This window comes from Pseudochaenichthys georgianus, chromosome 15 (assembly GCF_902827115.2).
Source record: "Pseudochaenichthys georgianus chromosome 15, fPseGeo1.2, whole genome shotgun sequence".
NCBI lineage: Eukaryota > Metazoa > Chordata > Actinopteri > Perciformes > Channichthyidae > Pseudochaenichthys > Pseudochaenichthys georgianus.
Window position 1 is genome coordinate 37,107,505 of NC_047517.1, and position 8,349 is coordinate 37,115,853.

Genomic DNA, 8,349 nt, shown 5'->3' on the forward strand with positions numbered 1-8,349 from the left:
CGTACCCAAATCTCTAAAAATGGGGGAACAACGGAGCTGATCCAGATTTGCGTCCGATATGACGTAATATCTGAAATGTGGACCCACGTCCCAATCAGAAACGTTGAAACAAAGCCCGACTGTTTTGGACGTAATATGGTCGGTGTTTACATTAGCATCGCTAACACTCAGAGCTAACCTGTACTGGAGAGCATGTGTGTGAAGAAGCAGGAAGTAAAAAGGAACTCACCTTGTGGTGTAACCGACAAGAGAGAAAGCCTTTGAGCTCCAAACTGTTTCAGAGAGAATCCTTGATAATCCACAGGGCTCGACATTATAAATGGCCCGCTGGCCCGGAAGCACTATTTAGACACCCCGGGCCAGCATAACGTACTTTCCACTTGCCCGCTCGGGCCACTAAAAATATTGTTTAAAAAAAAATGTTTCCTGTGGTATTGGTATTTTGACTAGCAATTTTGTTAAATTGTTTCGTTTATTAACACTACAACATAGCGTGTCGTGAGTCGGTAAACAGCTGTTTGCTGCGGAGCGCCGAGCAGGCTCCTGTGAGCGGGAGCGTGCTCCTTCACTACAGACTATCGCGCCACCTGACCATTCGCCAAAATGTTTTTAATACCAGCGGTAACCGGCCAAGCGCCGGGCAAAAAACAATCTTCAAATAAAAGAAAGTCACCGGAGGAGTCAAAGGAGAGTGACAGGGAGCATGAGAAGAAGAGGGAGAGAAAGTTTCAGCTTGATCGATGGAGTTGGCTTCGAGTGGTGCAGTGACACGTCCTAAAACCCTTTTATAATCTATCGATTCGATTTATGATTCGAACATTATAAAAGTAGGGTAGACATGTGGAGATTATCCGGCTGAACAAAACGTGCATTTATCAAACAGGTTTGTTTTCCACAGACCTTATTTCCAGCTATTTTCCAAAACCCTGTGGAGAAATCCCATGGCTTTTTGTGGAGGGAACCAGCAGCTACTTCCTGGTTTCAGGACGCGTCACTGGCTGCACCTCTCAATATGATGCCAATATAAACAAGGTCTTCTGTCGGCTCTGTGCATCAATGCCGACCTATGCTGACAAGTAAGTGAAGAGTAGACAATATAAAGATATTGGCTATAGGGAAATGTCCCAGCAGTTTAGGATAATGAAGGATCTAATCTATAGCCATTACATGTCTAACTCCTAATGACAGGAAGGCAGAAAGCGCATTATACAAATAATAATATCATAATAATAGCAGACATTTTTTAACAATGACCACAATATCATTATTTTAATAAACCAAATATGAACAATTGAGGAAAATGAGGAAGAAACTGATGTCTGCCCCTGATCCATGATATGGCATTTCATCACGGCAGTATTTAGTTTAGATAGTAGCTGCCGGGTCGCGCATTAGCTCAGCTCCCTCTTTTTTTATTTTGCATAGCCTACATTTTTTTTTTTTTTAAGCTTTATTCCCAAATCAGCACTTTTGAAACAGGAAGTGAAATAGAGGGATATGAGGCATGGCTAGAATGGGTGATCTGTTTGGTATTTTGAGCAAAACACTTCATAGACATGTTTTTTATATATTTGTATATATCTGAGACCTGTGCTATTGCCTAAAAATAGCATGATAGGTGACCTTTAAGTAATGATAGTGTTATACTTTTAGGTAATGTGCATGACTGATATTTATTTTATTACATTTTTTTAAATCTCTTAAAAAATTGGGATTAATTGGCTTTTTTTGCCTCATCTTGAATATAAATTAGAATGGTTGTGTTGCAGTAATCACAAATGGCCACTAGAGGTCACTCTCCTAGTACAAGACGTCGGGGGGATGCTTCTTCTGCTTTTTCTTTTTCAGTGGTTGAGTTACTACAATTCCCAGAATGCCCTTTATGAACTCATATCTTCTAATCCTACACATGGAGGCTTTAACTGCAACTGGTAGTTTTCTGTATTTCCATTTGTTGTGATTTTTTGGGAATTATGTTGACCCCTTACCAGTGAGATTACTGATAGTATTACTTTAGTAAAGTAGTAATACCAGAGTCTAGGATTAGTCCATTGCAAGTAAAGTCCTGAGTTCAAAGTATGAAAAGTAAAAGTATTTATTGTGCAGAATGGCTCTTTATCTTCATATGTATATTAAATCATAATGGTTTGGCTTACAAATTGAATGTTGTTTGTTAATGTGGAACAATTTGTATAATACTTCTTGAACTACCAAGTAGATAGTATTTATATCATAAAAACACATCATGTCATGTTTGTATCTATGTGTTCAGTAAAGGCCCTGTCACACTGTCCCGAAATTGACACCCGATGGACACACGATAAAGGAAATGTTCAAATTCGGCTGTGATCGTAGCAACATCGGGCCATTCGTGAGGGCATCTAAGCCATCGTATGACCGCCGGTGGAGTTTCTCAGGCTCCGGCAGCAACTTTGTGAGCGGCAACTTCGTAAGGCACTCGTGAGGGCATCTTGTCAAATCGTGTCATCTTCGTGTTATCATCGGTGCATTCGCCCTCACTCTGATCGGGGCGAATGCCCGATGGCACCGAGGATAACAAGATGCCCTCACGATGGCCTCACGATGGCCTCACGAAGGGCAAAATTGACACACGAATTCAACACGAAAATGAACCATCGCAAGGTCCTTCGGCAATTTTTTGGCATGCCAAAGATTTTGCCACCGCTCACGAAGTTGCTGCCGGAGCCTGAGAAACTCCACCGGTGGTCATACGATGGCTTAAGATGCCCTCACGAACGGCCCGATGTTGCTACGATCACAGCCGAATTTGAACATTTCCTTTATCGTGTGTCCATCGGGTTGTTTTATTGCACAACAAAATCATGTAAACATATTATGTAAATAACCCAATTTGTGTTCTGTGAAACTGAAAAGGATATAATATATTATTTTGAAGGAGAGTTGACAGGAAGATGTTGTTGCTATGGAAACAACATTACGGAGAAAACATAATACATAGATACATAATACATAGAAAGACAGATAAAGTAAAGAACAAAGTCTGAAGATATCAGTGCAGTATCATAGTACTGTAACATGATTGTTTTTGGTGCTTTCATTGCAGTTGTATTTCTTAAATGTAATGTAAATGTTGCCTTGGTGTGTGGTTCGGGGCCATCTTCGTGCGAAATTCACAATTCCATATTCGTGTGTCCATCGGGTGTCAACTTCGGGACAGTGTGACAGGGGCTTAACAAATATCGTCCTCAAATGTATTGGTTGCTTTTTCTTTATTTACCACGTATTGTATCCTCATATATTTTGTGTGTGTGTGTGTGTGTGTGTGTGTGTGTGTGTGTGTGTGTGTGTGTGTGTGTGTGTGTGTGTGTGTGTGTGTGTGTGTGTGTGTGTGTGTGTGTGTGTGTGTGTGTGTGTGTGTGTGTGTGTGTGTGTGTGTGTGTGTGTGTGTGTGTGTGTGTGTGTGTCAGAGATGTTCACAAGTCCTTTTTTGCAAGTCCAAGTCTCAAGTCTTTGGTCAGAAATTCAAAGCATTTACTGTGTTATTATCACTCCTATATCTATTAGCATACAGTATCAGTACTGATTAGTTGTTTGTTATATGATGACTTTAAACAGGCTATTGCAATGCAATATGATTAACGTTACCGACCTTTTTTATGTCATGTCAAGAGTTGGATGTCAACGCCACTCAACTCAAACAAGTGTGACAAGCAATTCACTAATCTTTTCAAATATTCAGTTACAAAGCTAGCAGCAAGCTAAGTTAACATTACATAGCTGATGCTGAGCTAAACATGTTTGCTAACCATCCATGCGTTAATGTGACTGACCTCTCCGGGTGACTTTTCAAGTACCTGATGAAATTCGAGCCCGGCTAAAGTAACTGGATGGCCTACCTGCCTGTCAGCCTTCCATCTGGGCACAAACTTATCTCGTGCCCTCATTGGTCATGTGCGCGTTCGTGTGTGTTGGAGGAGGGGCTCTGTGAGGAAGTAGCAGCCTCTAGCAGATTATCTCCGGTTGTGTATTTTCAAATTCTAGCGATCTCGAGCCGGTTTCTCTCAAATGTACCTACCCCACCTTTAATACGCCAAAAATAGAAAACACAATGATTGTTCACGAGTCCCAACACACGAGTCCAAGTCGAGTCTGAAGTATTTTGGTTACGAGTCCAAGTCAAGTCTCAAGTCTCTGTGTGCGCGACTTAAGTGCGACTCGAGTCCGAGTCGCAGACTCGAGTCCCCATCTCTGGTGTGTGTGCGTGTGTGTCCCCCCCTAGCTTCAGATTGGACCCCCCTAAGTCATTTAGAATAATAAAAATAAATGTTAAAATAATTAATTTTTTGATAATAAATCAGTAAAATCAGGCAAAAATAAGAATGAAATAACATAACCCTAACCTAACCCTAACACCGAATTAAAGTAACCAAAAACCGAAAAGAAACTAACAAATTTTTGCGCACAATTTCGGAGTGCACAATTTCGGCGCGACCGCCACAACGACTCTTGAGCACCTGCCCCTATAAATGTCTGTGCACGCCACTGGGCTGAACTCGCACTGCCGGATCGACACAAATGTGCGGAGATAGTGGCCGTTTTATTACCTGAATGACTTTTTATTTTATATGAGACAAGGCAAGGCAAGTTTATTTATATAGCACCTTTCAGCACCAGGCAATTGAAGGTGCTTTATAAAAATTAAAGACATTCAGACAAAGGCATTTAAAAACAGTAAAAGATAATAAAAGAAACATTACAAGAAAAACAAAAAATGATAGATATTAAGAAAATGGCATTTAAAATCAGTCATTAAAAAGAAAAGCTAATAAAATAAACATTAAAAAATAAAAGTTACAGTGCAGTCTAAGATATGAATAGTTCAATTATTTCGGTTCTTGATTTTTAATTTATTCACAGAACCTCCCTTTGGAAATCCGAACATTTCCGTCCCGATTGTTAATTTAGACTGATTGTTTTCACCATGTTTTGCTCACATGACATCCCCAATCGGACCCTCAGGAGGGTGTACTAGCCCCCTGCCCTGCTTTGCGTTCCATAGCAAAGTCTTTAAGTGTTACCTGAACACCCCGTGTTACCAAAACACTATTTTTCACCCGTCGGTGCTGTGATACTTGTTCCTCAGTACAAATCACCTAAAAACTGATCGTAAACCCAGCAGCAGTATTTTGAAATCTATTCTTTGACACACAGGAAGCCAGTGTAAAGACTTCAGAGCAGGAGTGATGTGATCCACTTTCTTAGTGTCAGTGAGGACTCGAGCAGCGGCGTTCTGAATCAGCTGCAGCTTCCTAATAGATGTTTTAGTGAGACCTGTGAAGACACCATTGCAGTAGTCCAGTCTACTGAAGATAAAAGCATGGACAAGTGTTTCCAAATCCTGCTGTGACATTAGTCTTTTAATCCTAGATACCTTGGAGATATTCAGACCCTTTGCGATAATTAAGTCCAGAGTGTGCCCCTTATTGTGCGTGGGCTCCGTCACATGCTGAGTCAGTCCATAGCTATCAAGAACACAACACAGTTCTTTAGCCCCTCTGTCCTGGGGGTTGTCAACATGGATGTTAAAATCACCAACAATGACTAGACGGTCAAAGTCAATACACACTATCGACAGCAGTTCAGTAAAGTCATCAAAAAAGCTTGCACAGTATTTGGGTGGTCTATAGATATTTAGGAACAGAGCTGGAGAGGAGCATTTCAGCTGAAGGGCCACATATTCAAAAGAATCATACGAGTTTCCATACGATGTCTTCCTGCATTGAAGGGAATCATTGAACAGAATAGCAACTCCACCCCCTCTCTTATGCATTCTTTCCTAACTCATAAAACTAAAGTTGGGAGGGGTTGATTCGATAAGAACAGCTGCACTGTTATTTTGTTCAATCCAAGTTTCTGTTAAAAACATAAAATCAAGATTGTGCTCAGTGATAAAATCATTGATTAAAAATGTTTTTCCTGCCAAAGACCTGACATTTAATAAAGCTAGTTTAAGTTCGTTAAACACACTATCAGTCATGTTGTTTGTAACAAGCTGTGGCTGACATGGAATCACTGCTAAATTTGATAAACTCACACAAACGTTTGAGCGCTTCCTGTTTCTAAGATGATTCACCGCTCTTAATCTATTACCTATCAACACAGATATCGGCAAAACTATAGGCAGGCAGATTAAGATTAAATCAACCGTATTAATGCAAACACAATTTCATCTAATGAGGTGTTGTTGAGCCGATGAACGGGAGTCAGAATGGACTTCCACACTTTACACTTTATTATCCATTCAACCAGACAAGGTAAGTACATGTACTGCTACTGCATGTCAAGCTAGCAGGAATGACAACAACCCCGGTACCCTCACTAACGGGTCCAAGTTTTTTTTTGGAGAATCATTCCATTGAATCTGGCGGCTCCCTCTGCTAGCCACCCCCCCTCCTCCTGGCTGTCGGACTCAGGGTTAAATTGGGTCTTGTAGTGCTGAGAGATATGGAGTCAGAGGCGGTGCATCGAAGGTGCAAAAGGGAACTTTAATGAGGAGCAGAAAAGGACATGTTGCTGGCTAGCAGTCCGAATAGACAAGAGAGAGATAAAGGAAGGAGGACACAGTATATGCCCCGGAGGTACAGTAGGCATTAGTGTCCGTGCGGAACAATACCCCAACCTGTAGTTCCATGATTGAATTATGTACCAGTGGTTAAATAGGTGGTCACCACACAAGCCCCCCCAGAATTCAAACATGGCAACAAAATATATCCCCACGTCCGTGGAGGAAGCACCACAAGGGCCGAGGAGGGTGGGGCCGCAGGTGAGGACCGGGCCATGGAACGGGCCACGAAAGGGGGCCGCAGGAGAGGGCAGAGGCCCTAACGAGGGCGAGGGCACCCACACCGGGGGCGGGCCGTCGTAAGGGGGCCGCACTAGGTGTTGCGGAGAACCCAGCAGGAAAGAGGGCAACCCGGCCGCAGGCAGACGCACAACGGCGGCGGGCATGAAGTCCTCGGCAGGCGTCGAGGTATCCCCGGAAGAGAGGAGCAGTCCCCCTGGGAGGAAGGAGCGCAACCCGGCCGCAGGCAGACGTGCAACGGCGGCGGGCACGAAGTCCTCGGCAGGTGTCGAGGTATCTCCGGGAAGCAGGAGAGCAACCCGGCCGCAGGCAGACGTGCCGCGGCGGCGGGCATGAAGTCCTCAGCAGGTGCTGAGGCATCACCGGGAAGCAGGAGAGGCCAGACAGGGTCCCGGAGCGCGCCACCCATGGGCCGATGGAGCATGGGCGACGTCCGGAACTGTCGAGGCGAGAGGGGGTCCAGGAGTGCGCCACCCAGGCGTCGATGAACGTGAGTGGCGTCTGGATATCCCCGGAAGGCAGGAGAGGCCAGACAGGGTCCCGGAGCGCGCCACCCATGGGCCGATGGAGCATGGGCGACTTCCGGAACTGTCGAGGCGAGACGGGGTCCAGGAGTGCACCACCCAGGCGTCGATGATACCGTGAGTGGCGTCTGGAACCGCCGTCGAGGTGGTGAAAAAGATGAGAGTGTCCACATGAGGTCAACCGGCTGGTCGAACCTCCTCTCCGGCACCGGAAAAAAAATTGTTAACAGTCAGATGTCAACACGTCGTTAGTTGCTAGCCGTTAGCTGCCGCTGTTAGCCGTCAGTCATCGTTGTTATCCGTTAGCTGCTAGCCGTCGTTAGCCGTTAGCTGTCGTTGCTAGCCGTTAGCTGCCGCTGCTAGTTGTCGTTAGCTGTTAGCCGTTGTTAGCTGTCGTTGTTAGCCATCGGTAGCTGCTAGTTGTCGTTAGCTGTTAGCCGTTGTTAGCTGTTAGCTGTCGTTGTTAGCCGTCGGTAGCTGCTAGTTGTCGTTAGCTGTTAGCCGTTGTTAGCTGTTAGCTGTCGTTGTTAGCCGTCGGTAGCTGCTAGCCGTTAGCTGTAGTGGTTAGCTGTTAGCTGTTAGCTGGTGTCGACGGCCGCTAGCCGGAAGCCGTTAGTCGATGTCGTCAGCCCCAGAGCCTCTGCTAGGCGGCGTGCCCCCACCAGGGAAGGTGCCGCTGCGCGCAGTGGCCAGCACCTCAGGGGTAAATTGCCGGGCGGCCAGGAAGAACCGGTCAGCTTCTTCGGCTAAAGCACAGGGCTCAACACGAGCCGTGTTAGCTAGCGCAGCCTGGACACGCAGCCGCATGTCCCGAAGAAACAGTTCCATGAAGTAGAAGTCGGGGTCTTCCGTACCTAGCAGGTCGTGCATCGTCTCCTTGTAGTCGGAAGTCTTGCTGTCTTCCAGTGCCGAGACGATGGGGGAATGGCGAGCAACGTCCTCAGCCATTCCGTGAGGGGCGCACCGAGCCTCAGTCCGTGT

At 45.1% G+C, this 8,349-nt stretch overlaps 1 protein-coding gene across 1 annotated transcript in view; it reads right to left on the reverse strand.

Annotated features, from left to right (window-relative positions):
• Positions 1-8,349, reverse strand: part of crls1 (cardiolipin synthase 1) — a 404,081-nt gene that overhangs the window by 207,495 nt on the left and 188,237 nt on the right. The window lies entirely within an intron of this gene.